Source organism: Oreochromis aureus, linkage group 3 (assembly GCF_013358895.1).
Source record: "Oreochromis aureus strain Israel breed Guangdong linkage group 3, ZZ_aureus, whole genome shotgun sequence".
Lineage (NCBI taxonomy): Eukaryota > Metazoa > Chordata > Actinopteri > Cichliformes > Cichlidae > Oreochromis > Oreochromis aureus.
The window spans coordinates 73,599,115-73,623,171 of NC_052944.1; the positions used below are offsets into that span (position 1 = coordinate 73,599,115).

General features: G+C 41.6%; 1 long non-coding RNA gene across 1 annotated transcript; it reads left to right on the forward strand.

The window, feature by feature from the left end:
- The first annotated feature begins 7,825 nt into the window (after positions 1–7,825).
- On the forward strand, positions 7,826–8,462 carry LOC120437586. The gene is made up of 3 exons (XR_005611262.1): positions 7,826–7,945; positions 8,090–8,255; positions 8,376–8,462. It is a non-coding gene; the product is annotated as an uncharacterized LOC120437586 (long non-coding RNA).
- The last annotated feature ends 15,595 nt before the right edge of the window (positions 8,463–24,057 follow it).

Sequence of the window (24,057 nt, forward strand, 5' to 3'; positions counted from 1 at the left end):
AATGGAAATGTCAGGAAGCAGCAGGGAAATGTATGGAAGCAACTGATTCATGTCCAAGATCATTTGCAGTTTGTTCAGAGAGGGGAGAAATTGCTACTATGATGTGCACAAATGACTGAGTGTTGTGGAGGTTGAACTAATAGTTATGAGAATTTCAATTCTGATCTGAGAAACGCACCAAAGCGACTGAGAAAAACTGTAACCTTTGCTGTATTTTTCACAGTAAAATACCACAAAATGCCCAGTAACTTACCTGAAAACATTTCTACAGTTAATTACTGTAATTTGCTATGCATTATGGGTATATTAAGGTTATTTACAGTAACTTACTGTATTTTTTAAAATTGCGGTAGTAGTTATACCTACCGTTAACACATTAGCAGTAGTGCTACTGTATTATGTGATTTGAATGGTTCATCATACTGTTTGTGTATTTTTACTCTTTCAGTGGTTGGTTGCAATAGTGCATTACATTTTAACTCTTTCACTGCTAACCATTTCCAGATTTTCCTCCAACCTATGCCATTTGTCAGTATGATACCAGTGAAAGTATTATAGTTTTGACTTTTTAGGGGACTTGCCTGTGTGTAAGGTTCAAGAATTCTGATCATCTAATCTGCTGCATGCAGTTGTATGCACATGCACAGCTGCTGCAAATGTGTGCTTGCCACTGCTTTGCCATAGAGATCAATTCAAGTGACAGCTGCTCCTGGGGAGAGGGAAAAGAATGCAGAAAGGCCTCCTTGTAGGGAAATTTTATAAAGCAAGGTTCTCCAAATCTCTCCCAAAATTCTGTGTTTTCTTAATTGACTTCCATTCATATGTAAAGACTATAAGGTTAACTACAAATTAAAAAAGCAGAATTCACATTGCTGCATCTCCATCACTTATCTCTGATTAACCCTGAACAAGATTCACACTTCCTTTTTTTAATTTTTTTACTTCCCACTATTCTGTTGTTGGATTTCACTTAGGCTGTTGCTGCTGTCTGTTTTTGTGTAATTTTGTACTTGTGACAAGTAGTGAATAAAGTTATTTAAAAAAGACGCAGAAAGGCGAACTTCAGTCAGTGGAGAATATTGTAATAATTTGGCGGAGGCTTCTCAGTCGAGCAGCAGTGGCGTGCACAGACATTTTGGGGGGCAAGTGCTCCAGGGGGAAAAAAGGGCACTTTTTGCATAGGTGGAAAACCTTTTCTTTTTATAATAAAAAAATCGCACAGGTTAAATGCAATTTGACTTTTATTTCAAAACATTCTCTAAAAATCAAAAATCACACCACAAAAAGATAAAATCTGTATCCAACTCTAAACTATATACATACATATTCTCAAGTGTCCATTAAATGGAGTGTACTGCTCTAAAGAAGCATCCTTCTTGGTGCCATGTCTTTGTAGATGTTGATGACCTCGTTGTAATTGATCTCCACATCTTTCTCAATGGCCAACAAGAGGAGATCAGACAACCTTTCTTCTCCACACAAACTTCTTAGTTTATTTTTGATTATTTTTAGCTTTGAAAAGGATCTTTCAACTGTCGCAGTTGTCACTGGTAGTGTTGCGTAGATCTGAATCATTTTGACAAAGGCAGGAAAGATCAGCTGGCCATTGTTTTCCCTCAGTATCAGAAATATTTCTCTGAGGTCTTTTGAACTAAAGCTGGAGTGGAAGACCTTTAATTCTGTTTTGAGCTGGTCCTCATCTTCTCCATAGAATTCACAGAGGATGTGGACAGCTTCAATGGCTTCTGGGTTTGGTGGGCCTACCCAGTTAGCATGCACAGTTAAGGGCTGGAAGGACTGAATGATTCTGGCCGTTGGGCTTCCAGTATTGTCCCTTTGAACCTCCTGTTCAGTTCCCCAGTCATGATGTCCAGAAAGGTGAAATATACACCACTCTTGAAATATGCCTCCACTGACTCAAACTGAGCACCTACTTGAGACACTGTGGTGCTGTGTTGGAAACGCACTGGAACTTTCCGCTTTCTCTCCTGACCAGGCACCACGGTAGGTACTGGAATGTTGAAACTCTCTGCCTTCTCTGATGCACATCTAAATATCTCTCCAAATTTCTCCTCAGACCTCATGGTTTGCAATGTGTGAAGCACACCATCAATTACCTTGTAGGCAGTGGAATGGTCCAAGCCTTCTTCCTGCAGAGAATCTGATGCCAAAGCAGTGACTTGAATACTGGTGTGGTGATTTCCATGCAGAGAATGAACATAAAATTAATGGCATTTCTGTACATCTGAGCATCACCTTGGGCCAGGTTAGGTGGGTCACTGTCACTGATGTCATCAAGGAGCATCAAAATGGCTTTCAAATTTCTCTGAAGTGCCTTCAGTGCTTTTTCCCTGCAAGCCCATCGAGTATCTGACAGCTGCTGGAGCTCCATAACACGTTGTCCAGGAAAGAGAGACTCCTGAAATTTGACCAAGGCAGCATGACGCTTTGGGGAGCCTGAGCAAAAGGCATACAATTTCTCCACCAAGATGAAAAATGTCACAAAATGCTTGCTGGACTTTGATGCCTCCACTAGTACCAAATTGAGGCAATGGGCTTTGCAGTGCACATAGAGGGCCTTCTCATTGTGTGCACGGATTCTAGCTTGAGACCTTTATACATGCCACTCATGTTGGCTGCTCCATCATAGCCTTGACCATACATGTTCTTCATCTCTAGGCCATTCTTTTGCAGAAGCAAGAACACTGTATTCTCCAGCTCCTGGCCTGTAGTTGTATCAACATTGCACACTTCGATGAATCTCTCCTTTATTTGCATATGATGAAAATATCGCACAACAAATGACACTTGCTCTTTGTGTGAAACATCAGAGGTTTCATCAAGTAGAATGGAATACATTTCAGCCTCTTTTATTTCACGTTGTATCTCCTTCCTGATGTAAGTTCCTAGTGCTGCAATGATGTCATTTTGACTTCTGTTGGAAAGCAGTGACACCTGGGGCCTTGTCTTGGTGGCTTTAACTGTGGCAATTTTTTCCAAATGCATTTTCAGCACACTATCGTAGTGGGGAAAATACATTGACTAATTCACGAAAATTGCCACGGTTATCACTGGACTCACTCTCATCATGACCTCGGAATGCTTGTCCCTGACGTGCAAGATACACTGTTAGGTCAATTAATCTTGTCAGGATTTCTTTGTTTGTCTGCCTCTCTCGCTCTCTAACTTCCACCCCTTTTACGTCTGAAACATCAAATGCAGACTGAAGGGCCTTTTTCTGAAATTGATCCATCTAACCATGCTTGTCATGTGCATCTCTGCGCTGGAGTGTTGTTTGATTTTTCAAGAGCAATACTCCACTTTCTGATGCCATCAGTTGTCCAGGCTGTTCTGCTTTTATATTTTTCATCCGAGAGGAAAAGCCGACAACTAAAACAATGCATTGAATTAGCAGTGGGTGAGTATTCCAGCCACACATTAGCAGAAAACCACTGTTTCTGGAATGATCTCCCCTCAGTTTTTGGGTAAGGTATATCAGGCTGACATGGGCCCACATTGCAGCACATTGAAACGTATCTGTCATTGCGCTTTATTTTAAATGTATGGATGTGTGTTGGATCTGTTGGGTATTGTAAAGCTGCTAACTTTGACATTATGTGATCGATCTGTTCTTCCTCATTGTGGTCTTCAGAGAGCACTACATCAGTGTCTGTAGGCCTAACTGAACCTGTTGCTGCATTGGTCGCGGCTTCATCTGTTTCTATATCTCCCTCTTCTGCTATGCTGGTAGATGGCATAGAGCTGCTTCCCTGCTGTGACTGACTACAATGGAACAATAATAATAATAGTAGTATTATTATTTATCATAATAATAAGCTTAAACAGATAGTTTTAATAATAACCCATACTGCAAGTCTTGTAACATAGAAATAACTTTCGTGGGTACAAAATAATAGTTAGCTCAATGCCTGCTGATTAAGTTCATTAAAAACTAAGTGTGAACAGCTTTTAAGATTTTTCAATAGAATTAACTGCAAGGAGCAGGTTACATTAAAACATTAAAATAGAACCTGACTCTGCCCTTGACTCTGACCTTTCATCTTCATTTTCCTTTGCTTTCATCCAGGAGAGCAGAGAACTGCTTCCCTGGGCTGCCTGTTGTAGATCCCTTTCTTTCTCCTTTCTCAGCCTCTCTTTCCTAGGCATTATGCTTGCTGAAATTAGTAAATAAATAGACCAAAATGTATGAGAACGAATAAGACTGACTGTGGTCATTACAAGAACAGGGCAGAATGGTCGTTTTCACAGGCAATTGGGAACTGCCTATTTTCCTTTAGCAAATTAATGTGTTAATGTTGCCAATATGTTACACAAAAAAAAATTAACATATCTAACCAGTGCTTCTCAAAACTTTTAACATGCACCACCCCAACACCGTACCCTTCAAACTACCAATAACAACGTCACTGTTCTGTCACAATCAGGTCACAACACAGTGCGTAAATGTCTGCGAGCATCGCTGAGTCAGTAACAACCAGTTAGGCTAAAGACTGCATCTTTAGACAGTTGGACGGTGTTCTAACTTTCTCACAGGAGACACCTACTAAAGACAGTCAAAGACATTAATTTCAATCTTACCAAAGTAGGACAGTAGTTGACGTTAGTTATGGAAAGGCTAATCCACAAAAACGGAGAAACGTCCATAATTCTATTATTCATAATCATGTCAAGGTTTTAGGTTTTCTGCAGTTCCATCTCTAAAAAGTGTGATGTCTTCCGTCACTGACTTCAGTTTGAAAACTTTGTATTTATTCACAGATTTCCGTGAGATCATCCTAAAATTTGTAACGAAAAATGGGCTCAAAGAGCCCTCTGCCTAACGACATGTAGCCTATAGCATAACGTGATATTTTCAATAGTGTATGCAAAAAGGTCGGAATTGATGGAGAGTGGGGTTGCCTAAATGGTTTAGGTTACATTTTAAATGTGTCGCTTTTTTTTGTTTATCCATATGGATGGATGGAGGGGCAAGCTGGCAAAGTTTGTCATGTGCAGTTTCTGACAGGCTACTTCACAACAAAACAATTGCAGGTTGGTCTTAGAGGGCAAACAGAATAATTTCACTCGATTCATGGGTTACCTGACTGGTTGGGAAGGGAAAGAGCTGCCCTGTTGTCCGCCGTGGCTCCCAGTCGCTATAGTTAGCCTACTATGCCTACTCCAAGTAGTCCTATGTCATGCCGCTGCTACACGCCTCACAACAAATGAACTGCAAGCGTGTTCACGTGACACGGTGACAGTGAAAAAGCGACAGGGTTCGGGTGTCTTTGAAGAAGGGGCACAAATCAAGCCATTATTTTCACACCTTTTTAAATCGCGCAGCTTTAAAAAAAAAAAAAAAAAATCACGTCTTTCAAAAGGGCACTTTTTTGGACTGAGGGCAAAAGGGCAAGTGCTTCAGCACCACCTCGTCTCTATCTGTGCACGCCAGTGTCGAGCAGTAACTGAATTGCTCATTTACTGAACGTGCAACATGTACTCTCTTCTGGGAACTAGTCAACCCAACTTAGTGAAACACACACTGAATGCATGCTGGCCCCGCCCACCCACCTACCTCTACCAACCACCACTCCATATCCTGACTGACATGACCTGTGATCCAGTGATTGACAGGAGAGGAAAGACAGGCCATTCGTTAGGATATGCTCGAGAGGACAAAAGATTTTGCACCTCGTTATTGTTGGACCTCTGTGTGGAAACTGCAAACGGGACGTCATAAGATAATGCAAAGGACTCTCCTACCTAACATACTCGTTTATTAATTTTTAAGAGCATATATATTTTTTGTTTGTGTGTGGGGGAGGGGGGGCTTCAAATCGGTGTTAGCTTGGTCGAAATAGCACATTAGCTGATTTATTCTGGAAAAAATAGGTTGTGTGTGTTTTTTTCTTTTCTTATTTAAATATATATTTAGATATATATTTTCCACGGGGAGGGGCGAGGAACACAGGCGCAACGACAGGCTTTGTCTTTTTCCCGCCGAGTGTGGTGCATTGTCCTCCTGAGCTTCTGTTCTATGACTATTGAGAAGCTGGCCACGCTAACAGTGGGACATTTAGCTTCAGCTCTTTGAAAGACAAGACAAAGCAGCAGGTAAAAATACACATTTAATGAGAATAAAGAAAGACAACTTTTTTTTTTGGAAATTTAGAGACTGCTAAAACAATCTTATCCAGTTTTGAGCTTGCTCATGTAGGTTAGCCTGCTTTATTTAATTTTGTGTGAGCTGCAGTACACAACATTAAAAAGTTAATATAACATTAGGTTGGTGGCGCGAGGAACTCCAACCTAAGTTTAATATTTATTATTTTTTTAAGTGGGAAGGGGAACATGTTTTTTTTCCTTTAATACAACGTCTTCCAGGGTCTTTTTCATAGGAAAACCATGTAACGTCTGTGTTAGGTTGGTCAAAAGAGCAATTAGTTGAATTATTCTGGAAAAGATGGGTTGTGTGTTTTTTTTCTTTTATTTACTTATGTAAATATATTTTTCAAGGGTTAAATAAAGGCAACATTAAATTAACAATTGTCTCTCTGTCTTTTCCCGCCCAGTGTGGTGTATAGCTGTCCTCCTGCCCTTGCTGGCCGCGCTGACAGTGTGATGTAGCCTCAGTTCTTTGAGAGACAAGACAAAACAGCAGGTAAAAAGACATATTTAGTGAGAATAAAGGTAGACAACATTTTTTTGGAAATTTAAAGACTGCTAAAACAATCTAACCCAGTTTTGAAGTTTCTCATGCAGGTTAGCCTGCTCTAATCTCAACTGTGGTTTATTGTTTCATAGGTTCCATTTAAAAAGCAAGACAGTGTGGTGGTCTGTAAATTAGTCGCAGTTAGTGGCAGTGCCATTGTTAAGGGGTTTAACGTCAGCTTGACAGACCCTCCAAAATTTTTCCTCCAGTGTTTCAGGGTCTGCATGGTTTAAGTTAATAACATTGATCTATAGATAGTTTTTCTTTTAACTTTTTCCCATTTTTTGATACAACCCAAGCAATGTAGATCCCTTCTTTAATAATAGAACAAACAGATAATAGATTGAGATGTTTTTCAGTCACTGTTGTGTTGTTGCCATGTTCTTTGCAAATTAAAAGTTAAGTCAAATTCAGACACATGCAGCCATGTACAGGTGTAGATTTTGTGGTGTTTGTAGTTCAGAATTAAGACAATTTTGTTATCATACGAAGAAACATCAGCACACAGCTAATTATCGATTCACATGTGGAATAGAGCAATGTCCTTCTTCCTATCGAACATTTTCTGCATTCAGATCCCCTATGCACAGGAACCACCGCTATCGCAGGGCTCAGACTAAACACACCCATTTTAAAGGAAATCTTGCTTGTGGAGTTGAGGCATGTTTCTATGTGGCAGAGAATTTTTCAGCATTATGCACTCACTTGAGATTTCATATTAAAGATGGCAAAAAATCTATGTAATTATTGTGGTATTTGTACCCACAACAACTTACTTAACAGGGATTTGTCTGTTTTATATTGCATAAAAATAGAATACACACAGTTTGCTGCTGTTTCTCTTATTATTTATTATACACAATGACCAACAGGAAAAAACAGCCTAACATTTCAGCACAGGCCAAAATGCCAAAACATTAGGCAGTTTTTTGCTGTAATTGATCATAATTTTCATTACATAATAAATAATAAGAGAAATAGCAGCAAACCGTGTGGATTCTATTTTTGTACAGTGTGAGGCCTGCTATCCAGCATTCTTGTGGAAACCTTATTTGTAAGGGTGAGCACATTGTCTTATTGGACTCTTGTCTGTTTTTAGGGACACAAGGTATTTTATGAGCCTGAGCAGATGCATGACTTTGCCAGCACCCTTGCTGTCTTCTTTGCATCATACTACGTTTTCAACCTTGAGTATCAGGAGTCAGCGTCCATCGCACTGGAGATGATACAGAGGTAAATACTTTACACCATTAAAGCTTACACCATTTAAGAATGAAATATATGTGATAGCTTGACTACAGTTGCAGAAACATATAGGTGATTGCTGTAATGTATGTTTTAATTTTGAAATTAAAGCAGCCTTTTTTCCGTTAAAAGGTTCTTTGTGAGGATCAATCCAGACATGGGAACAAAATGCCCTGCAAAACTTGGTACAAGCCGCAAGACAGGTCTTGTCGTAAAGAGGAAGGTTACAAGCATCAGCCCTCGGATCACCACCTTCCTCCAGCGGCTCTCTGAGTTTGAATGGAGGACTTCCAACTAGGTAAGAATAATTATATACATACTGTACACACATCCATACAACAGTATGAATGATCTCAGACAGATGTGAACAAGTAAATAACCTGAGCAAACATGAATATTGATGATGTGTCTTTGACAGGTGGTGATAAAGACTACACTGAACCCGACCATCCTGGTAACGGAAATCTAAATCCCATGTCACATTCTATTTCCTGGGACCCACTGATAATTATTACATTTTGTAAATGATTTTTGTTTTACAATTGTAATAGTTTATTTAATTTTCATGCTGGTGGGTTTGTCCTGTTTTTAGTGGAATGAAAAACTGTTTTCCTTAAAAAAATCAGACACAGAAAGGTGAAGGACTGTGTAGTTTTCATGTACGCTTCTATTTATTTTGGTTATTGACATTGTTTTTATTCAGTTGAAAAATGTTTTTCTTGTTAAAAAAAAAAGATCAACAATAAATGTTGGTTTAATTCACTATTCTGAGACTACTTTATTGAATTATATTGTTTTTTGTAAATGTTCTTATATTGAATATGAATGTTAATATTATTTTATATGCTGTAAAACACAATTACAGTCTAAACAAATTATACTGTACACAATTACAGTGTTATACCATAAACCACATTTGCAGTACAGTGGTACTATAAAACTAAATCACGGTAAGTCTTTCTAACTGTAAACCACGTTTACAGTAAAGCTGCATTACCACAAACAACATTTACAGTAAAGCTGTTATACTGTAAAATATGTTTACAGTAAAGTGGTTGAACTGTAAAACATCACAACAGTAAAGATACTGTAGATCAGTAATTACAGTAACTTACTGGGAATAGTGTTGCCAGTAAGTTAATGTAAAAATACAATAAAATGTCTAACAGTGTACTTACAGTGTTAATTGTTTCATTATTTCCTGTAAAAACCTGACTTGTTACCTGCAAATTGCACTTAAGTACAGGGTACATGTGCCTTAGTCACGCCATAACATGGACTGCGCCCATGAAAGTACAGGGTACTTGTGCCTTCTTCGCGGGTCATGTGAGGCAGAGCTTTTAGCTTTCAGGCCCATCTTGGATTTAGGAGACAGACACCATCTCTTCTTTTAAGATGTTTGTTTTCTGATGTGTTTTGAAATTCACAAGTCTTGTGAAATAATGTGTGACATTCAGTTTTGAACAATGGTTCAAAAGCTGTTACTTCTCCAAAATGTACCAGGGCTATTGGCTAACTGATGATAACCATGACAGGGAGTTTATTTGCAAGTCAGGCTTAGTTATGGTGTTCTCGGTTATCTGTTTGTGTTGTATGGTTAACACAACATAAGGCAAAGGAAAGATCCACCAAGCATCAGACATCCATCGCCATTTTGTTCTGAGCGGTGGGCCAGTGTTGACTTCTTAAAAGATTATTAAAATGCCTGCAAGAATTATGTAGATTATACTAATATGGGACCACTCATAATTAGCTGATTTTTCTTTGAGTCTTGATTTGTCATTGTTTTATTACCTGTACAACACTAAAATAGAGGCAGACTTTTTTCAAAGTCTTTGTGGTTGGGTTGACACACTCTGAATTCACATTCTCTGCATTGACAAACTTTGACTTAGTAATATGGCTTACAGTCTTTAAGTTAACAGTCTTAGAAAAATGATTGTCTTTTACCAGTTCGAGAGGAGCGTGAAAAAAAACTCCCCAAAAAACCACACAGTCATTGTCACTCACCACCGTTGGTTGCTCAGTTGGGTCAGCGTGACGGCGGTGAGCGAGTGCCATGAAAACTTTATTGCCAATTCACCACACCACTTGCACAAAACTGTTGAATATTTTCAGGCAGCCTGAGTTTGCTTTGCAAGATGTTTCACAATATGAAAAAAACAAACAAACAAACAAACATAAACTTCTAATTACATACAGATCCAATATGTGATTAAACAACTGAGGACATGTACATGTAAGATTTTAGAGATGGACCGATCCGATATTACGTATCGGTATCGGTCCGATACTGACCTAAATTACTGGATCGGATATCAGCGAGAAATAAAAAATGTAATCCGATCCATTAAATATCAAAAAAGCATCTCACAAAACTTGCGACACGGCGTAACTCGGCTCATAACCGTAGCACGTCGGAGCAGTGTGCGTCACGTGATAGAGCGGCTGTGTGTATTTGTAGCCTCGCTACCAAACCAGCATTTCATCTCCGAGGAAGTTATCCCAGAGAGAAGTAAAGCAAGTGTGTAAGTTCATCTCTGAATGTAGGTAAAGCATTCCTGCGTTAAGCTTAACAACCGATATATGGAGCAACTGCCTCTCTCTCTCCTGCTGCTACTTCAATCGTGAAACTGCTTAATGATCAGCTGATCGGCTTTTCTATCGCGAGTCCGTCTCTCTTCTTTGTTTTTGGCCCACTTTGCACCAGAAAGAGGAAACCAACAACAGCAGCACGTTTAAGCTTGATAAGCTGTTGTTAGAATTTATTTAATATTACTTTCTAGACCAGGATCCTTTTCTACGCAGCTGACGGCTGGTAACTGTGCAGGGGCGGATCTAGCAAAGTTTAGCCAGGGGGGTCGATAGGGCATGAACAGGGAAAAGGGGGCACAAAGACATACTTTTCTTTCTTATTCTCATTTAAAATGTCTAGCTTTTAATAAATAATTATCTGAATCTTACACCCAAAGTTTTAATCTGATGTAAAATGTATAGAAGTCCATTACTGTATATAGTAACTGTTAAGTCTAATATACCCTAGTAAGCTATAGTACTTTTTCCTTTGGGAAGATACCATCTGTGCAGTCTGCAATTCTGTAGAAGAAAGATGTTGAATCTATTTAATTATTCTTGAAAAATAATTTATTTCTGTGCATTTTTTTTCACCCTGCATCAAATTAAAGTTGATTACATCGATTAAGCATCATGAGGTGGAGGGTGGGGGGTGGTTCCCTATGTTCTTTTGCTGGGAGTTTGCAACCCTATTAGTTAGGTTGCTTAATATTTCTGCTAAGTACTCTTTAAAATACCAGAATAGGGAGGATGGAGCAGGTTTAAGTTTATTAGATTGATCAGTGTTGCTGAACTATGAAATATTTTGGGTGCAGTGTATTTTTTACATACAGGTATAACAGAATAGCTTTAGTGTTGTTGTTTATTTAAACTTGAGTATGAACTAATACAAAATGCAGCAAGATATTAAAAAAAAACAGTTTTATTGATTAAAAAACACACTATATCGGATTCATATCGGTATCGGCAGATATCCAAATTTATGATATCGGTATCAGACATAAAAAAGTGGTATCGTGTCATACATAGTAAAAAAGTAGAAAAAACACAACCAACCGTTACAAGTAACGGCGTTACTAACGGCGTTACTTTTTTCAGTAACGAGTAATCTAACTAATTACTATTCCTATTGTTACAACGGCGTTACAGTTACTAACAAGGAAACGCGGTCCGTTACTATTTTTCAACAAACAGACGGTTGAAGCTGTGTTCATCTTACCGCACCTTATATCAGTTGAAGTAGGGTCCTCAGAAGGTCGGGTAGGCCGGAAGTAAAATTGGACGGTCTAGCCTTCTGATTAACGTCACCGCTGTCTCGGTGGAGTTTAATAAACTCGGCCGTCTGCTCCTTGCTATCTAAAATATAACAGGACACTGGCGTAAATTCTCGACCGTCTCACACTTCTGTTTAATCAGTTTTCTGTTTGACGTTTATTCAGCTGTGTGAAAACCACCCAGGGGATTAATAAAGTTTTATTTTATCTAATCTAATCTAATAATTTTAATCTCAGCCAAACCGATTTACTCACGAACAAATAAAACACTGAAAAAAGCCAAACAATAACATTTTTAGGTTGTCTAAGTGACTTATACAGGGAGTGCAGAATTATTAGGCAAATGAGTATTTTGTCCACATCATCCTCTTCATGCATGTTGTCTTACTCCAAGCTGTATAGGCTCGAAAGCCTACTACCAATTAAGCATATTAGGTGATGTGCATCTCTGTAATGAGAAGGGGTGTGGTCTAATGACATCAACACCCTATATCAGGCTCAGAAAAGTCAAAAATAGTGAGATATCTTGCAGAGGGATGCAGCAGTCTTAAAATTGCAAAGCTTCTGAAGCGTGATCATCGAACAATCAAGCGTTTCATTCAAAATAGTCAACAGGGTCGCAAGAAGCGTGTGGAAAAACCAAGGCGCAAAATAACTGCCCATGAACTGAGAAAAGTCAAGCGTGCAGCTGCCAAGATGCCACTTGCCACCAGTTTGGCCATATTTCAGAGCTGCAACATCACTGGAGTGCCCAAAAGCACAAGGTGTGCAATACTCAGAGACATGGCCGAGGTAAGAAAGGCTGAAAGACGACCACCACTGAACAAGACACACAAGCTGAAACGTCAAGACTGGGCCAAGAAATATCTCAAGACTGATTTTTCTAAGGTGACATTCCATGTCCCTATTGCCAGTCTTGGCAGCCGGGGATCGGTCCGCCAGGGCCTCCGCTCCTGGCCGCCGCCCGACACACAATGCACCCGACCCCTATGGCGCCTCCTGCGGGTGGTGGGCCTGCGGGAGGATGGGCCCATGTCTCCTCTTCGGGCTGTGCCCGGCCGGGCCCCATGGACTAAGGCCCGCCACCAGGCGCCGCCCTCGGGCACCCTCCCGGGCCTGGCTCCAGGGCGGGGCCCCGGTAACCCTATCCCGGGCAGGGTAAACTGTTCCCTCGATGTTCTTTTCATACGGGTCTTCTGAATCGCTCTTTGTCTGGTCCCTCACCCAGGACCAACCTTGTTCGAACATAAGAGTGTCCATAAGTGCACGTGGCACCAGGATGCTCTAGGCCGCAGGTCGATGATCGATTTTGTAATCGTATCACCAGACCTGCGACCATATGTTCTGGACACTCGGGTAAAGAGAGGGGCTGAGCTGTCAACTGATCACCACCTGGTGGTGAGTTGGATCAGGTGGCGGGGAGGACGCTGGACAGACCCGGTGCACCTAAACGCGTGAGTGAGGGTGTGCTGGGAACGTCTAGCAGAGGCCCCAGTCCGCGAAATCTTCAACGCACACCTCCGGCAGAGCTTCAACAACATTCCGAGGGAGACTGGGGACATTGAGTCCGAATGGACCATGTTCAGCGTCTCCATTGCGAAGCTGCTGCATTGAGCTGCGCCGCAAGGTGGTTGGTGCCTGCCGTGGTGGTAATCCCGAACCAAATGGTGGACACCAGAGGTGAAGGGAGCCACCAGGCTGAAGAAGGAGTCCTATCGGGCTTGGTTAGCCTGTGGGACTCCAGAGGCAGCTGACAGGTATCGACAGGCCAAGCGGAATGCGGCTCGGGCAGTGGCTGAAGCAAAAACTCGGGTGTGGGAGGAGTTCGGGAGGCCATGGAAAAAGACTTTCGGACTGCCTCGAAGAGATTCTGGCAAACCGTCAGGCGTCTCAGGAGGGGAAAGCGGTGCTCTACCTGCACTGTGTATAGTGCTGGTGGGGGCGCTGCTGACGTCGACTGAGAAAATTGTCAGCGGTGGAAGGAATACTGAGGACCTCCTTAATCCCACTGACACGTCTTCCGAGGAGGAAGCAGAGTCTGGGGATGAGGGAATGACCCGCCAATTTCTGGGGTCGAGGTCACTGAGGCAGTTAAACAACTCCTCGGTGGCAGAGCCCCTGGTGTTGATGAGGTCCGCCCGAGTTCCTGAAGGCTCTGGACGTTGTAGGGCTGTCCTGGTTGACACGCCTCTACAATGTTGCGTGGAGATCAGGGGCAGTACCCTGGACTGGCAGACCGGGGTGGTGGTCCCCATCTTTAAGAAGGGAGACCGGAGGGTGTGTTCCAACTACAGGGGATCACACTCCTCAGCCTCCCTGGGAAAGTCTATGCCAGGGTGCTGGAAAGGAGAGTTCGTCCGTTAGTCGAACCTCGGATACAGGAGGAACAATGTGGTTTTCGTCCTGGTCGCGGAACACTGGACCAGCTCTTTATCCTCTCAAGGATACTTGAGGGTGCATGGGAGTTTGCCCAACCAGTCTACATGTGTTTTGTGGACTTGGAGAAGGCATTCGACCGTGTCCCTCGGGGTGTCCTGTGGGAGGTGTTATGGGAGTATGGGGTGTCTGGCCCATTGCTACGGGCCATTCGATCCCTATACAACCGTTGTAAGAGTTTGGTTCGCATTGCCGGCAATAAGTCGAACTCGTTTCCGGTGGGTGATGGGCTCCGCAGGGCTGCCCTTTATCACCGATTCTGTTCATAATTTTTATGGACAGGATTTCTAGGCGCAGCCAAGTGGCGGAGGGCTTTCACCCGGTGGCCTCAGAATCTCATCTCTGCTTTTGCGGATGATGTGGTTCTGTTGGCTTCATCGGTGAGGGCCTCCAGCTCGCACTGGAGCGGTTCGCAGCCGAGTGTGAAGCAGCGGGAATGAGGATCAGCACCTCCAAATCTGAGGCCATGGTTCTCAGCCGGAAAAGGGTGGAGTGCCCACTCCGGGTCGGGGATGAGTTCCTGCCCCAAGTGGAGGAGTTTAAGTATCTCGGGGTCTTGTTCGCGAGTGATGGGAGAAGGGAGCCGGAGATCGACAGGCGGATTGGTGCTGCGGCTGCAGTGATGCGGACGCTGCACCGGTCCGTCGTGGTGAAGAGGGAGCTGAGTGTAAAAGCGAAGCTCTCAATTTACCGGTCGATCTACGTCCCGACCTCACCTATGGCCACGAGCTGTGGGTAGTGACCGAAAAAGAACGAGATCGCGGATACAAGCGGCAGAAATGAGCTTCCTCCGAAGGGTGGCTGGCCTCTCCCTTAGAGATAGGGTGAGAAGTTCGGCCATCCGGGAGGGGCTCAGAGTAGAGCCGCTGCTCCTCCACATCGAAAGGAGCCAGTTGAGGTGGTTCGGGCATCTGACAAGGATGCCCCTGGGCGCCTCCTGGGTGAGGTGTTCGGGCATGTCCCACCGGGAGGAGGCCCAGGGCAGACCCAGGGCGCTGGAGAGATTATATCTCGGCTGGCCTGGGAACGCCTTGGTGTTCCCCGGATGAGCTGGAGGAGGTGGCTGGGGAGAGGGAGGTCTGGGCTTCTCTGCTTAGGCTGCTGCCCCCGCGACCCGATCTCGGATAAAACGGATGAGGATGGATGATTTTTCTAAGGTTTTATGGACTGATGAAATGAGAGTGAGTCTTGATGGGCCAGATGGATGGGCCCGTGGCTGGATTGGTAAAGGGCAGAGAGCTCCAGTCCGACTCAGATGCCAGCAAGGTGGAGGTGGAGTACTGGTTTGGGCTGGTATCATCAAAGATGAGCTTGTGGGGCCTTTTCGGGTTGAGGATGGAGTCAAGCTCAACTCCCAGTCCTACTGCCAGTTTCTGGAAGACACCTTCTTCAAGCAGTGGTACAGGAAGAAGTCTGCATCCTTCAAGAAAAACATGATTTTCATGCAGGACAATGCTCCATCACACGCGTCCAAGTACTCCACAGCGTGGCTGGCAAGAAAGGGTATAAAAGAAGAAAAACTAATGACATGGCCTCCTTGTTCACCTGATCTGAACCCCATTGAGAACCTGTGGTCCATCATCAAATGTGAGATTTACAAGGAGGGAAAACAGTACACCTCTCTGAACAGTGTCTGGGAGGCTGTGGTTGCTGCTGCACGCAATGTTGATGGTGAACAGATCAAAACACTGACAGAATGCATGGATGGCAGGCTTTTGAGTGTCCTTGCAAAGAAAGGTGGCTATATTGGTCGCTGATTTGTTTTTGTTTTGTTTTTGAATGTCAGAAATGTATATTTGTGAATGTGGAGATGTTATATTGGTTTCACTGGTAAAATAAATAATTGAAATGGGTATATATTTGTTTTTGTTAAGTTGCCTAATAATTATGCACAGTAATAGTCACCTGCACACACAGATATCCCCTAAAATAGCTAAAACTAAAAACAAACTAAAAACTACTTCCAAAAACATTCAGCTTTGATATTAATGAGTTTTTTGGGTTCATTGAGAACATGGTTGTTGTTCAATAATAAGATTATTCCTCAAAAATACAACTTGCCTAATAATTCTGCACTCCCTGTATATTACGTTTAACCTGACTAGCGAAAGTCCGCGGTGATCTGAAAATGATGTGCCGGGAGTTGTGCCGTTCTCGGCGGCTTCAGTGACCATTGAGCTCTCGGTCAGCTATTAGTTAGCTATCAAGCTAGCAAGGTAGCAGACGTCTCTGAAAACGTCGAAGCACTTTTGCAAATATGCAATACCTTGATAAACTGAGCAGATATTTCAAGTTTACACAGCTACATTCTCGCCTGAAAATATGTTAAAAGTTTATTTTGTGACCCAGAAAGATTAATAAAAGTAATTTTAAAACTTAGTAGCGGCCGCCATTGCCGGAAACTGGAGTTTGGCTGGGCGGCGCTATGAATTCTGGGATATGGTGGGCCACGAAGGACACACCCGACCCATCCTTCAAATTTGGGGAAAAGGAGGACGCATTTGTCAGCTGCATTCGGAGGAGTCTACGGCTGTGTCCCAATTCAGGGTCTGCACGCTTGAAGTACGCACACTACGCGTACTACGTACGGTGCGTACTATAAGTACGGGAAGTGCGGAAGTGAGAGGCTTGTGAAATGGGACGGTCTAGCCTTCGTCGCGCTGTTCAGTTTGCCTAGCAACCATGATACTAACCGCGAGAAACATGTCATACAGCTTTGTGTGACAGAAATGAAGGAGGAAAAATGTTTTGTTGTTCATTCATTTTTGTCATGACATCACTTTGATCAGTTGAGTATCTGAGGCTGAGACCACAGGACTGTAAAACATGATTGTTGGGCTTCATTTCTGTACTGAACAGTCATTTCAAGATTAGTTAGTAAATAATAATTAGCTAATGTTGTTCATGAGACTAAAATCATCTCACTGTGGTAATGTAAATATAATATGGCCAATATTATATGTATTGTAAGATTATTATGATATATTTATATATTACAGGATACATTACAGCAGTGAGCTTGAACTCTGGGTCAAAGATTCAAGTTGCAGTTATTTATATTTCCTATCACCTTAAATCTTCACTCAAAGACAAGTATCTCTGACAGTGTGTATACAGATGTATTATATATAAGAGACAAACATTGTTCTTTTAATATGTTGGCATTACTAAATTTGGCTCAATGCTTACATATATGTATAAAAAGGAAATGTACGAGCTGTGATAACTGTTTCTGATAGAATGAAGAGTAGACTGATATATTAAATATTCCTTTATTGGGTGAGAAAATCAGACAATGTCATAACTGCTTTAAGTCATACAGAATAGATATCAGAGCCTTAAACAGGCTGACTTCTGCTAAATGGGTCAAACTGGTCAGAAAGTATACAAACACATAACATCCTTATAGAATATGATGTAACACTATAGATCAACTTACCTCAGAATATATAAAGCATATAAACAATTACAGCAATATGATGCAACAAACACAGCAGTGCTACTAATCCAAAATACTCAAAGCTTCATAGAACTGAAACAAACATTTATTTTTAGCTCCATTCTGCTGCTGATACATACTTTAGGTTTCTGAATATTAAACTTGTTGCTGCCTTTCATAGTGTGTAACTTGAAGGCCCTGAGTACTTTCTCCCACACTGAAAACACTGGAATGATCAAATTATTTGAACATTACCTAATAAGACTGATTCAGGACAGACAATTAGTTATGTTAAACTTTCCTAGCAGTCCTTCACAAACAGGGAACAGCCTGTCTATTCTCTCCATCTGTCAGCTGCTGCTGGCTCTTCCTCCTCCTCTTCCTCACACACTGCTGAGTTTGTCCTGGTGGATCATCAGGGGTGCAAAGCCTCACAGATGATGTGCAGCAGTGGGTCCCTCAGTCTGTCCTCACTCTGGACACTTGCAGTTGTCACACATGGAAATCAAATGTGTGATAAGCTGCAGGATTCAAACACAAGTGTAACTTATAAATACATGTTCATACTTTTATTCCACAATCAGAGAGAAAGAAACAGAGAGAGAGTGCAGGACAGACAGACAGGTGACAGTCTCAGGTGTATACACTGCTACAAAACAGCACAAGAGAAGGAGGATTTAGTGTTTGTGTTATTACGAGTGCTAAACAAGAAGAGTCCCAGATGGTACAGTGGACACATGTGTGACTCCTGTGATTAAAGCATCTTTCTTTCAGCTTAACGAGTGAACCGTCAGCTCGTTCAAACACACGTTAAAGTCCGTTTGGCTCGACACCACCGAACAGAGGCAGCAATATAACATAGCTAACATTAACAGTGCAGTGAATCCTGCTTGTGCTGTCATATTCAGGACTGCAAACCGAGCAGCATCACTGACTTTCAGCTTGTTGTGTTTGTGGATATATGACTGACTTTAATTATCCATAAAATCATCACATTCTCTGTAAGATTAAGGTCGACTATATGTATATTTAGAAGTAGAGGCTTTAAAACCAAGTTAGTACAAACATCACTAATGTCACATAACTTTCCCGACATGTGGCCAACAGTAATGTTTTAATGTTCTTAAACATTCGCACATAAATAAGTGACATCATATTCAGTACTTACTTTTGACAGTTCACTCTTCCGCCGCTCCCTTCTGCCGTATTTTGTGGCAAAATTATCCACACCCACCGCCGCGCTATGGATTGTGGGATATATGGGACCACGAAGCGTGCACCGGACCACGCTTGATATTTGGGGAAATCGACGGCGCATTTGGAGTATGCATTTGAAGTACACTTTGAATTGGGACAGCCGTCGTCGCGTGGCGGTGACGTAATCGCACTTAAAATGCGTACTTCAAGCGTGCAGACCCTGAATTGGGACACAGCCTACGAATTTGGACAGCCTTCGGCGCGTCGCTGTGACGTAATCGGTCTACAAATGCGTCCTCAGGAGGATGCAGCCCATGAATTTGGACATGACCATTGTCTAGCACAGGGGTCTGCAACCTTTTACACCCAAAGAGCCATTTGGACCTGGTTTCCACGCAAAAGAAAACACTGGGAGCCGCAAATACTTTTTGACATCTAAAATGAAGATAACACTGTATATATTGTTTTTTATCTTTATGCTTTGTGTGAACAACTAAGGTGTGCTGCTTATGAAATCCATGAAGTGCTACAGAGAAAATTAAATTATATTTATGTAATCCACATATTCTGAACTCTTAAAGAAATATAACAAAAGGAAAGACACCAAACTGTTGTCAGCCGCCACCCTTATATCGCCTTTGGGCTGTTGGAGCCTTGACCTGACTCTTAAAAAATAATTGGAAAAAAGCTCTATGCTGCTGAAAAATGAAAAATAGATATTTGCAAAATTCTGCCTAAATATGAATTTTACCTGGTTAATGCGTGCGGCGGGGCGTGGTTTGCAGTGCCGCTGCAGGGGAGGCGGACGCACCTGAGCGACACCCGCAATCACGCCTCGCTGCCTTTACGTCTGCGCTATCTGTGCTGTTGTGTTGTTGGTGGTGTATGTCGGGCTGTGAGCTGAAAAGCTACAGCCGGCTGTATGCGTACAGCAACCGTGTGTGAAAAGTGCTCAATAAAGAAATGCTCAAAAGCGTGTTCATGGAAACATCGTTGGGTCTGCCGTGATTTGTTTACAATGGGACTTCTGCTCCTGAACCTCTGCGCACAGAGTCCGCAAATCGGGGCTATACGAAGTCAGTTTACGCAGGACTGTAAGCTGTCATCTGTCAGGCGTGAGCGGTGTTTGTCTTTAACATAGTTCACGGTGGAGAACAGCTGCTGACATAATGTGGATCCGAAGATCCATAATTGGCCTACCTGGGGTTGAAAGTCTCAATAAATGCACGGCGTTTTTCAAGGGTATACCGGCTTCATGAGTGTGACTCTTATTTTGAGCGATGAAAAATAATAGAATATAATTTTATTTTTATATTTTAATATCACAATAATCTTCCAATTTAGAACTACAAGTTAAAAAGAACTAACATAAATAAAATACACTTCAGCTAAATACTTCTAATTTACTTGCCCAAACCAGGCGGAGCCGCAGTATAAGGACTAAAGAGCCGCATGCGGCTCCGGAGCCACAGGTTGCCGACCCCTGGTCTAGCACAACACCTGGAGCTCAGGGGGCAAAACATTCGCATGTGTGCTGCTGTTTGACTGAGGAAGAATAAAGTAGTCGTGGTAAGTCAATCACATGACCACTTAAAGACAAAGCAACAAGGTGCCAGTTTTTAAATTGTGTTGATAGGCCACGTAAAACCAGAGTCGTGATAAACAATATATACGCAGCGTTTTTTCCTCAATAGTTTCGCCACGTTAGCGCTAGCAAGCACTCTCTGCTTATGAGCAAAAAAACAAAACAAAACAGGGGAAGTTTTAGGAGTGACAGCGAGAGAAAGAGAGAGAGAGAAAGAGAGAGAGAAAGAGAGAGGGATAGAGAGAAAGAGAGAGAGCAGAAAAAGAGAGAGAGCGAGTTTTGAGATGTGAGAGATTTGTGACGTTTAGCGTGTTTGTTGTGTGTAGTTAGTGTGTAATGTTGTGGATAGTCAACCCGGTCTCACTCCCGACGCGTAAAATACTGACGATTTGTCACGTCCCTTAACTTCTCATGCTGACGCTGAAGGTACCCTTCCACGTTCTCCAGAAGAGCTGTGGTTTTATGGAGGCTACAGCTAAATGCTGCCTCCTCCATAGTACAATATACATTTTTATACAGTGACGTCATTTTGAAGTCCTTTGGCTGATGATGGTCTTTAGTATGTAGCTGATGATTGATGATGAGAGAGGTTATGTTTGTGTTGTTCTGTGGAGATCATTCAAGAAATGAACCTGTTAAACACTCAGACCTGCTTTAGATTTCACCGCTTTAGTTATGACGCACTTATTTATGATCGTCCTACAGCTCAGCGTAACAGATGTGACTCTAACGTGACTTCCTTCAGAAGTGCTGAGTTTGATCGAGTGGCTGAAAGGAAAATCTTTAATCTTTAATTTGACCTTAATTTTAAAGTCAAATTAAAGATTAATTCTAAGCTGCGCACGTGTGCAATTGCGCACTGCTGGCACGGTCTCTGCGCACAGAAAATCTGCGTTGCGCACAAAAAAAAATCTAACCTGAATTGAAATTAAAATGAATACGTTAACAATTCTGTTTTGCAGTGTTAGTCAGTAAGTGACTGGCTGCTCCCGTATGGGATTAGAACGGTTCCACCTTATCCCATAGTCCAGCCAATGATGCGATTGACATTCGTATATACGCAGCCAATCAACCTCGTTGACAGGCTATGACAGCGTCCTTATGTGCCGACACCGGTGTTTTAGCTAGCAAAGCGGCGTGGCTGATGTGGAGTGAAGTCACGTTAATGACAACGTGTACAACCATTGGCGATGTGAGCAGGACAGACGGAACAATTGACGGAAAAAGTGTGGACTTTATACCAGTTTTTAAATGGTGTTGATAGGCCACGTAAAACCAGAGTTATGATAAAAATATCTGCAATGTTTGGTTTTCTTCCTGAATACTATCGTTGTTTATATTTACTGCTGGAAGAAACGGTAAAAACTGTGTTTTGTAAGAAAAAAGGCTCGAAAGTGCTCTCCGCCTGTGAGCAAAAACAAACCCCCACCCCCCTCTCACTTTCCTATTCGTTCCTAAAAGTACATGGAAGACATGGAAATTTGAAATAGGACATCTTCTAGTTTTTCAAACTATCAGGTTGACATTAAACCCTAACCCACCTTTAAGTGGTGACCTGCTAGATGTTAAAGAGGTTATCAGCTGTGCTGTAATACCCAGTTTCACCAGTAGATGGCAGAAGACGTCAAATTCATTTTAACTTGAGAATAGAATAGAATAGAATAGAATAGAATAATCCTTTAACTGTACCACAAGGGGAAATTTGGTCACAAAATAAACTTAGTAAACTTAATAAACATATTTTCAGGCGAGAATGTAGCTGTGTAAACTTCAAATATCTGCTCGGTTTCTCAAAATATCTCATATTTGCAAAAGTGCTCTGACCTTTTTTGGAGACGTCTGTTACCCACCAGCTAGCCAGCCCAGAATTCATTGCGGAATTTTTCACGTAACAATGGTGGCACAAGTAGAAGATAAAACTGGGAGATGAATACATTTTTAAATGTAAGGATATGAAAATCTGGTGGTGCAAAAGTTAAATTTGTATAGCAGTTATGTTGTTAGGTTTTGGGAATTTGCATAGACTTGTATTATTTATTTAAACAATCTTCGTAAAAAGTGCTCATAAACTAGCTTGTAAGGTGGGTCTTGCGAATTTTCATTGCAGCTTATATACAGCTAATTTTGATTTTTCCAAATTAACTTACTTGTGATATGTTATAGGGACCAAAGAGCAAATGGCGGACTTCATAAAAATTAGAGGAGAAAACGATCACCTCTTCACTGGGGTAAAAAATTCAGCCACTGTGGGATGGAGGTACAAGAATAAATCAATTTACACATCATATTCATCTGAGTACGGTTTCAATAACCCTCATTCTGTACAGAACCTGTGATGTCCAGGCAGTTTTTCTCTTGTGCTCTGCTGTGAAAAGTTTTGGATGTAGGCATTATCATAGTTGCCATGGATTCCTCTCTTCTCTTATTTGTTGTGTGTGATCAGGACAATTCTGGAGAAGATGGGCCTGCAGCGGAAAGTCACCCACTTGCAGGCCAAAAAGAAATGGACAACTTATAAAAAAGATACAAAGTATGTGTGTTATCAAGAAGATAATTTTAAGAACTAAATTTAATAAACGTACATTTACTAAAAGTTGTATTGTTTTTATTTGTCTCTCATTTCTGATTTCCTCTGCCTTTAGGATTGCAAGTATCCAGGGTCAGGGAAGTCAGTGGGAAGTGTTAACCATGAAGTTCCTTCTTTCATTTTCAAATCACTTCCAGAAAATAAAGGAAGTGAACATTTATCTTTTCATTTTTTGCATCTCATTTCACATTTGCCCTCCTGGTTTTGAAAATGTCTTGCTGTCATATTTCTGTCTCTGCTGTCGCCTCAGTGTGAGAACAGCTAAAGAAAAAAAATCATTTTTAAGGTACAGAAATGGTGTTCCTGGGTCAGTTTGACCTGGGGTATGTTTAGTTATGCAAAAGTATCAAAAATGAAAAGAATTCAAATACACATTTTTCATATCTCATTATGACCCCGTTAATAACTAACTAATAACAGTATTTAGTGCAGTGACGATTTGTGCCTCTCACAGGTCATGGTTCAATCAGGATTTTTCAATTGCTTTTTCATTTTTGAAATGTTTATTCAAACATTGTAATAATTGTTGTAATAATGAGAGTTATAATTGTAACTCTTATGTACTGATGTTTCATAGGAAAATCCAAATAGCCTCACTGGTTCTTCATAAAGAACTAAGATTTGCTCTCTGTGGCTCCAACACAACTTAAAGACAGTCAAAAGTGGACAGAGACAGGGTGCAGAGGGACCTGACAGACACAGGGACATTACTAGGGAGACAGAAGGTTGTCCTGTAGTCATCCATCCTGTTCATTTAAAAAAAAGACGAAGGAACATGTAAAGATCATTTGTAAACTTTGCACTCAGACCAGCAAGTCATTCAAAGTTTATCTTAATTGTATTAACAAGTTCTTTCAGTATTATTCATTATTTTTGCCTCAGCTGAAATTCTACAAAAGCTTTAGTGTAATAAATGTTTGAATGTTTTATTCTCACTTATTCAGTGACTCAGCTGACTCAGTAACAATGGAAGTCTGCTGCCACCTGTTGGTAAAACTGTTTGTTACA